General features: G+C 51.4%; 1 protein-coding gene and 1 pseudogene across 1 annotated transcript in view; one reads left to right on the forward strand and one right to left on the reverse strand.

The window, feature by feature from the left end:
- FZR1 (fizzy/cell division cycle 20 related 1) overlaps nt 1-4,096 on the reverse strand; it is a 15,236-nt gene extending 11,140 nt beyond the window's left edge. The window contains exon 1 of the mRNA XM_006754119.2: nt 3,944-4,096. The gene's annotated coding sequence lies outside the window, so the exon portion shown is untranslated. The remainder of the gene's footprint in view (nt 1-3,943) is intronic.
- A 4,378-nt stretch (nt 4,097-8,474) lies between these two features.
- On the forward strand, nt 8,475-9,256 carry LOC107183870 (annotated as a pseudogene).
- Nucleotides 9,257-9,490: the final 234 nt, after the last annotated feature.

A 9,490-nucleotide genomic window follows, 5' to 3' on the forward strand; every position in this document is an offset into this window, starting at 1 on the left:
CCCGGAACCCTGGCAGTCACTGCCCTCTACTCCTCTGGCCGGAGCCCCAAGGCCCACACAGTGAGATATGTAGGCAGGTGGGCCTCAGCTCTATTCTCAAATCCCCAAATGGCCTCTCTGATGAATCCCTGGGCCCTTCACAGGGACCATGCACACTGTGGCTGCAGCACCAGCTCTAGCCCGCCAGGTGCTTGTCCCTCACATGTCGTTACTGCACACACGGGAAGGCCTTCATGTGGCCTAGTCCTGAAGCCAGTTGCTTGGTCAAAACGCAGGACCCAGCCACTGGTTCCCACAGTGTGTTCCCGCCACCTTCCACATTAGCGAGCTTGCATGTTTTATCTCATGCTCCCCCCACAGCAGCATGAACTAGGTGCCCACACCCTCATGCAGATGAGGATGTGAAGACTGAGTGAGGGGCAGCAACACCCCCAGTGTGCCCATGGCCCTCCCTCCACACCCTGGGGCTCCCGTGAGCCTGTGCTAGCTTGGAGCCCCAAGCCCCACTGTCCGCACCTCAGTAGACCAGCTTTGATGAGAAAAGCAGGAACGTAGCACCTCAGCACCCCTCAATCTTGGGTAAACCTCTGGGAGCCGCCATTCCTTTTTGGCTACATCCTTCTGGCTCCCCCCACTTCCTCTGCTGTAACCGAGGTCCCCAGACACATTTCGGTACATTGTAGCCACAGGACAGTCTCCTGAAGGGACTGATGATGGCTCGGGCCTTCCTTACCTCTCTGGGGACTGGGGCCACATCCTCCCCTTCCTCCGACTTCCTGCCAGCCTAGCCTGGCCCTGCCTAGCTCACAGTCCACCCACTGGCTTGCCCCAGAATGTTCCTGCGCCTCCCTTCCTCCTCCAGATTCTCCCCAAAGCCCAGGCCTTGCCCCGCAACACCTCTCCCCACTCACATGTGCCCTCACCACATCGGAGCACTCCCGTGGCAGCACAGCTGTACCTGGGACACAGAGAGGTCTGTGCCTGCCTGAGAGTCTGTCCCAGGTGGAGACGCCTGTTCAAAAGGACAGTTTCCCAAGGGTGGGCCCAAATCATCTCGACCACTGCACCAGGCTGCATGCAGACAGAACTGAGCTCCAGGCCCACCTTGACCACGCATCCTGTGAGTGGGGTGGACAGGGGCTAGACACAAAAGGAGTAGTCGTGGCTCCATTCCAATCAGTGGGCACTTTCCCAGATGCGGACCAGTTGGCTGTACCCACCACTTTGCAGACAAGAAAAAAAAAAAGCTCAGAGAGGCTGGCTAACTTCCCCCACTGGCCCTGCCTGCGCCTCATTTGCCCAGATAAGGTGGATAGAGGCTATGTGCTTAGCAGTTGCCCCTCCCCATGGCTTCCAAACACACTGTTGCTGAAAGTGAACTATTCCAGACAAAGCCAGCAGCTCACGCTCCCCAGGAAAAAACCCTAGGGGCCTCATATCAGGGACGGGTCACGCTATGGGTGGAGTCATCTAAACCTCTTGGCCCAGATGAATTCACTTCCCCTGGAGACCACCTCCATTCACAGAGCAATGGCACCACGTTGAGGCCGGCAGGGCTAGTCTGTTTCAAGACAGCAGGCCCCCAACAATAGCTTACATGCACTCTGCACATCAGAAATTAAGCAGAGCCCAGAATGCTGCAGTCATCTCAGAGACAGAGTGCACAACAGGCTTCCCAGGACGAGTTAAGAGGCGCAGTGCCATACAGCTGGTGGTGTGCTGGATCTGAGTCCAGAAGGAATGTCCAGAGTGGCACACCCTCCTGTCATCAGCAGATCAGTTGCCCCTGTCTGCCCGCTTACACTCTGGTATGGCCACTTACAGAAGCCCGTACAGTGGGCAGCATCTCACCATTTAGATGTGGCTCCTGAGGGCCAGAGAGGTTCCAGACTGCCCACATGTGTAGGGCCCTAGTCCCTAGACCCGTGGACATGTCACCTCACGTGGCAAAAGGAATTTTGCAGATAAAATTAAGTCAAGGCCCCTGAGAGAGGGGATGATCCTAGACTCCCCAGAGGGCACAGTGTCAACATAGAGTCCTTGTAAAAGAGAGGCATCAGGGTCGGAGTGAATGATGAAAGAGGCTGTGCCGCTGGCTGTGAAGGTGGAGGGAGGGGCCGAGAGCCCAGGATATGGTGCCTTTAGGAGCTGGAAAAGGCCAGAAACAATTTTCTGTTGGAGCCTCGCGAAGGACCAGCCCTGCCCACACCTGAATTTAGTCCCGTGTTGGACTTCTGATATCCAGAAATATGAGATAATTTTGTGGGTTTTCGGGTCTTTTTATGTTTTTTAATTTTCATTTTTGCTAATCCTCTCTTGAGGATATTTTTCCATTGCTTTTTAGAGAGAGGGGAAAGGAAGGGGGAAGACACAAAGAGAGAAACTTCGATGTGAGACAGACACATCCAGTGGCTGCCTCCTGCACTAGTCCCAAGGAGGGACGGGGATTGCGCCTGCAACCAAAGTACAAGCCCTTGACAGGAATCAAACCTGGGACCCTTCAGTCCATGGGCCAACACTATTCACTGAGACAAACCAGCTAGGGCCATTTCTGTTGTTTTAAGCCACCAAGTTTGTGGTGACTTGTTATAGCAGCTGCAGGACACACACTAGGGCAGGGCAGAGAAGGCAGTGACCATGCTGCGGCCTTCCTTCATGGATCCTTCTGGGGGGTGGCTGCTGAGAGGGTTCCTAAGGTGCGTGTGCTCAACACAGGCCTTTTCTCTGCCCAGTCCCATGTGGCCCACTGTGGATATCCAACCAATCCTTCTGTCTCCATCATCCCCTCTCTCCATAACCCCACTCCCCACCCCGCTGAGTTCCAAGATCCCCTAGCCTGCTGGAGAGGCAGTGGGTCTTCATTCTGCCAAGAGGGACATTTGCTGACTGTCGGCCCAGAGGCCTGAGGCAGGTACCGGGGTTAAGCAGGCAAGGAGACAGACATGGTCCCACCCTCCTGAGCTTCTTTTACTAGTATATCAGAAGCAGCAAACCAGAAACGTGGAACTAGGTGAAGAACTATTTTGGGTGGTGGTACCTGGTACCAGGAAGCACATTTTAAAAGCTCCAACATTCAGCTGTCAAAGTAAAGGCAAGTTGGAGGGAGTGGAGGGGGCGCTGGATCCCAGCACCCAGTCTGGGATGTCTCTCCAAGACCAAGTACCCACGGAGGGACCCATGGGATACCAGCACGGTGGAAGGGCTCCAGAACTAACTCGTCCCAAGCTCTGACCTGGTAAATGCAGGTTAACATCTCCAGTGGGGTGAGCCTTCCTGCTGGCCAGCAGGGATGTCGCTCTTGTTTCTAAATTGACCTGCTACCTTCAGAAGCACCCCCCCCCCCCCCGCCACACACACACACACACACACACTCACATATCAGGTTTTCTCAATGAGGAGGTGGAGGTAGACAGACAAGGTGGGTACATGTGGGGAAGCATGGGACTTGGTTGGAAAGTCTAAGGATTCTCTGAAAGGTCAGAGGTCTCTGGGGGACCTTGCCAAAGGTGGCACACACTGCCTTGACTTTTCCAAACAAGTCTGAGTCCCCAGGTGTTTACTTAGACACGTCCTTGCTTAAAAGACACTATAGACACGGGTCTCCTCAAGGATGCTTACCCTGCTGATAGCATCTAGTAGTTAATTTTAGTACAAGCTGTTGTTACAATAAAAGCCTAAGGAGGCAGGCAATCAAGGCTGTTTTTGGCTCCTTATGCCAACCAGTCCCTTAGCCTCTCTTCCCCAGAAACATGTGTCAGAGTAATCACTCATCTGTCATTCGGGGTCTGTTGGTCAGTCCCGGCAAGGCACAGACCAAGATCTCAAGAGAGTGATAACTAGCAGGTCCAATCAGGCACAAATGCACACCCAAACCACGTGACCTGGGAAATACAACACACAACCAGGCCTGCCCACCAGCCCAGAGACCCTGCTCCAGCCTGAACTTGGAACTAAGGCCTGGAGCTCGGCCAGTGTGCAGACTGGCTCATTCCAGAAAGCTGAAGGCCACCTCAGTCCAAGAACTGGGACCTCAGGGGACACCGAACTTCAGCTTGGGGACCCTTCTCCAAAACTGCTGCTTGCTGCACCACAGAAGAGCAGAGACTCCCAAGCTGTAAGAGAAAAGTCTGGCCAATTCATCACCAGAGAAATGAAAAGTATCTGCAAGGCAAACACACCATGTTTTAAAAAGAGACAACTAGGGCCCTGACCGGTGTGGCTCAGTGCGTTGGATGTCATCCCATGCACCAAAAGGTTTGCTGGTTCAAATCCTGTCCAGGGCACGTGCCGGGGTTGTGGGCTCAGCTCCCAGGATGAACTGCAAGAGGCAGCCGATGACGTTTCCCTCTCACGTTGATGTTTTCTCACTCGCTCTCCCTTTTATTCCTCTCTCTCTGAAAATCAATTAAAAAAAGACAACTAGGAAAAAATCTCCTACCCTGAAGATAGACCAAAGGGGCATAGGACATGAATAACTGTACCTGGAAAAAGTACTCGTCCTCACTCACCGTTGGAGAAGGCGGTTCCCACTTCCTCGCCCTGAGTGATTCTGAGATTAGGTGACACGCCCTTGCCACGGATACATAGGGATTGCTCGCCTGCACTGCTGGCAGCAGCTGAAACTAGTACGACTTCTAAGAAAGGCAGCTTGGAAGGCAGTTTGGCAACTGCTTGCAAAATCTAAAAAAGCACATCCTTTCTGATGCAGTGTTTCTACTTCTAAGAATTAGCCCTTAGCAACTCTGGGCGTGTGCGCGCAAAACCTCGTGTACAAAGTGGTTCTGTACAGACAGCTTATGAGAGCAGGGACCATGAGGAGTGACCCAAGCGCTACCTTAAGGGCAGGACTTCTTCCCCACCAGGAGACAATGAAGTAAAGAGGGCAGGCCTGAAGGTCTTGGGGACCCGCTGCCTGTGAGAACAGCATTGTGGGGATGAGCAATTTCTGGAAGGCTGGAGAACAAGCTTGTAGCAGAGGTTGCTCTTGGGGAATGGAACTAGAGCAGTGGTTCTCAACCTTCTGGCCCTTTAAATACAGTTCCTCATGTTGTGACCCAACATAAAATTATTTTCGTTGCTACTTCATAACTGTGATGTGGCTACTGTTATGAATCGTCATGTAAATATCTGATATGCAGGATGGTCTTAGGCGACCCCTGTGAAAGAGTCGTTCGACTGCCAAAGGGGTCGCGACCCACAGGTTGAGAACCGCTGGACTAGAGGATGGGGGCCAGGAGAAAGGAAGCCTTGCTCCCCCGGGCTCATCAGTTGGCACTTCTTGAAATCAGTGAAAGGGAACATGTTAGCTATTCAAGGAAATAAGCCAGCTGGGAAGAGGTTGAACTACATAAGTCCAGGGCCCGACTGGAAGTCTCCGTGGTAGGAGCAGCACTGGCTGCACCAGAACATGTGCTGCCTTTGCTGTATGATGTTAGAGAAAGTAATGAGTTCTCTGTTAACAAGCAGTCACTTAGCACAGACAATCTGTAAGGCCTTGTGATGGGGGAGGGGGGCGTGGAAGGATGGGGCCAGTGGCAGTGCGAGAACTCTGGCCTGGAGAGGTACCTGCCCTGCTGCCCTGAAGGGTGCCAACTGTAGGCTGGTGTCCCTGGTCTGGTGAGGTGGCCAAAGCCCTGGCTGCTTGGCTTCCTACTATGACTGTTCCCTCTGCAGGGTACTGTCATCAGGGGTCTCACTCACCCACCAAGCCAGCCCTAAAGACGAGGGTCTCCTTTTCCCTGGGTCCCCCAGAATGAGGAGTCAGAAGGCCTACCTTCTGCCGCTGCCTCAGACAAGCCTCACCCTGCTCCTCTGGAAAAGGGGCACAACTCCAGTCACCTAAAAGGGCAGAAATGAGGTCCCCACATGGCTAGGGCTACATGTCAGGGATTCTTGACAACCCGGGGGGCTGTCTTCCCGGGCAATCCGAATGTGCATGCTTTCCAGTCAATGGGCAGCAATGGAGCAATGGCCCTTGTTTTCAACCACCTGCCCAATGGTCTGCTGCACCCTCCTGAGTGGGCTGTCCCTGCCACTCCTGGCTACCCGAACCTCACCGTTCCTATAGGATACACATGGCTCCCACTCACCAGATACTTGGGGAGAACAGGTTGCTCTAACTAACCTGTTTAAACTAGCAGTTCTCACTGGAGTGACTGCCCCCAGGAGACACTGTGGTCTCATGACAGGGATGCTCCTCAACCCCCTCACAGTGCCCAGGATGGTCCCCACAGGGAATGACCCAGCCCTTGTCATAAGTGCCCAGACACCTGGTATAGGGCCAGACCATGGAGTGCTATCTGCTGAGTAAGACAATGGTGCTTGTGTGGGCAACCCTGGAGTTAGCAGGGCTAGAGGGGACTGAAGACAATCCTGTGCCAACACCTGCGAGTCCTTTTTCCAGCTGAAGTCAGGGATAGGCGGAGTCCCATGTGAGGAACAATAAGGGAGGCGAGCTTGAACTCTACCAAGTCACCCCCTGGCCTCCCCACCTCACAAATGAGAAAATAAGGTGGAAGAGCCTGTCTGGGCACGACCAATCACACAGCATGCAGCACGTCATGATCATCTTAGAGCAGTGATGGCGAGCCTTTTGAGCTCGGCGTGGCAGCATTTTGAAAAACCCTAACTTAACTCTGGTGCCGTGTCACATAGAGAAATTTTTTTATATTTGCAACCATAGTAAAACAAAGACTAATATCTTTGATATTTATTTTATATATTTAAATGCCATTTAACAAAGAAAAATCAACCAAAAAAATGAGTTCGCGTGTCACCTCTGATACGTGTGTCATAGGCTCACCATCACTGTCTTAGAGGCTTCCTCAAGAAGGGACATGCCGTGTTGTAGGTACACAGGGCCTCCTGTATGGCCTGGATACAGGTTGGCACACATCCTATGAGTTCACAGCAGGCCCAGGGCCCCCAGGATCAGAGCACTCTGCTTCCTGAAGCCAAGTTTCAAGGCCTTCGAGATCTTGCTTATCTCGAAAAATTGGTCCTCGCTGTTTTTTATATTTTGTAAGGCTCTTTAAAGAGCCAAAAGAAGACATTCTTATGACACATCTTGCATGACTCAGTATTTTTTAAATATATTTTTATTTAATTCAGAGAGAAGGAAGGAGAGGGAGAGAGAAAAAGAAACATCAATGATGAGAGAGAATCGTTGATTGGTTACCTCCTGCTCGTTCCCCACCAGGGATCGAACCCCCAACCTGGGCATGTGCCCTGATCGGGAATTGAACCATAATCCCCTGGTTCATGGGTTGACACTCAACCACTGAGCCACACCAGCCGGGCCATGACTCAGTGTTTTGAGGCTAACTGTAGTCTGGGTGTGCTACCTATGAGATGGGTTACACCATCGGCACTGCTGACCCTGGGATCCAGTCATTCTCTGTGGGGGTCACCTGGGCACTATGGTGGATTGAATAGCACCCCTGTCCCCACCCCTCAATGCCAGAAACAACTGTGACAACCACAAATGCCCCAGCCATCGACAGTGTCCATTGAGGGCAGAATCACCCCCAGGTGAGGGTGGGGCGATCGTCCCTTGGAGAAGTTGCACCAGCCAATAGTGAGAGGGGTCAGGTGGCACCTGCTATGCACGAGGGATATGGAGAAGGAGAGTGAGGAAAGCCTCTAGCAGGAGCCTGTGATCACCTGCCTGGACGTGTCCTATGCAGGCAGCAGGGTCTCGGATGAGCGGACACTGCTCCTGGCCCCATGAGGGGATCATCAGAACATGGTGGCAAACTCCACCTGCAACCCCTCCATGAGCCAACACAGCTCGAAGCACTTGACATGCTTTATTTAATTTTGTCCCCAGGGACGGCCCATCTCTCCATTTCACAAACTAAGGAACTCAGGGCCCTGGCAATTGGTGGGTGGTGGAGCTGGGACTGGAACTCCACCTGCCATGACCGCTCAGGTCATAATGTTCCCATGGATGAGGGTCCCAGGCTCAGTATGGAGCGAGCCAGCAGTCTAAAGCTGAAAGGACTGCCCTGGATTACATCACATGTGAATCTCCACCAAGCACTTCCTGCAGGAATCATCCAATTAGGGGTCATGATGACAAATGAATGGGGGCTCCCTGGGAACTGTCATCTCGAGGCACAGACTTTCACAGGCCCTAAATCTCCAGAGAAAAGTGCACACAAAGGGAGGAACCAGGAGGTTGGGAGGTGACTCAAAGCGCCCCCAGATTACCTGTGGGCCTTGAACCAGCCCCTTCCTCTTAGAAAGGTGGGGGATCTTGCTAGGAGCCCAGGGGCTGTCATCTTATTCCCAGCAATTCTCTAAGGGGTTGTTGGAGAAGTCCCATATGAGAAAGATCCAATAAGAAACAAGGAATTGTCCAATTTTCTGCTCACGTTGGATCTGGGAGGCTAGGAGAGGAATCTGACCTTGTTCTATTGCTGCAGGTCAGGCAAGCCTGTGTCCAGCCTAAGGCTCCCTCCCTCCCACTACAGCAAATCCAAATACTATAGAGTCCGAGTGGAGCGAGCGAACTGAGTGGTTGTGTAGCTGCGTCTCGGGGAGACCGGGAGCGCTTGCAGCAACTGAAGAAGCTTTTTCACCATTTGACAAGGATGGTGATGGAACTAATACTGTAACAACAAAGGAATGGGGAGCTGTAATGAGGTCTCTTGGGCAGAATCCCACAGAAGCAGAGTTACAAGACATGATAAATGAAGTGGATGCTGATGGTAATGGCACAATTGACTTCCCAGAATTTCTGACAATGATGACAAGAAAAATGAAAGAGACAGACAGGGAAGAAGAAATTCGAGAAGCATTCGCGAGTTTGATAAGGACGGCGATGGCTATATTAGTGCAGCAGAGCTTTGCCATGGGACGACAAACCTTGGAGAGAGTTAACAGATGAAGAGGTTGATGAAATGATCAGGGAAGCAGATATTGATGGTGATGGTCAAGTAAACTATGAAGAGTTTGTATAAATGATGACAGTAAAGTGGAGATATTGTACAGAATGTGTTAAATTACTTGTACAAAATTGTTTATTGGCCTTTCCTTTGTTTGTAACTTATCTGTAAAAGGTTCCCCCTACTGTCAAAAAAAAATGCATGTATAGTAATTAGGACTTCATTCCTCCATGTTTTCTTCCCTTATCCTACTGTTATTGTCCTGAAACCTTATTTTAGAAAACTGATCAAGTAACATGGTGCATGTGGCTTACTCTGGATATATCTAAGCCCTGCACATCTAAACTTAGATGGAGTTGGTCAAATGAGGGAACACCTGGTGTTTATGCGTTTTTAAGTAGTTTTCTTTAGGAGCCGTCAGCCTGTTGTTGAAGTGTGGAGTTGTAACTCTGCGTGGACTATGGACAGGCAACAATATGTACTTAAAAGCTGCACTATTGCAAAACGGGTGTATTATCGAGGTACTCATGCACTATTTTTTTTTGTTCTGCTGGTCCTGTAACAGAAACATTTTCTTTTATTGTTACTTGCTTTTTAAACAT

The sequence above is a fragment of the Myotis davidii genome, unplaced genomic scaffold (assembly GCF_000327345.1).
Source record: "Myotis davidii unplaced genomic scaffold, ASM32734v1 scaffold551, whole genome shotgun sequence".
Taxonomy (NCBI): domain Eukaryota; kingdom Metazoa; phylum Chordata; class Mammalia; order Chiroptera; family Vespertilionidae; genus Myotis; species Myotis davidii.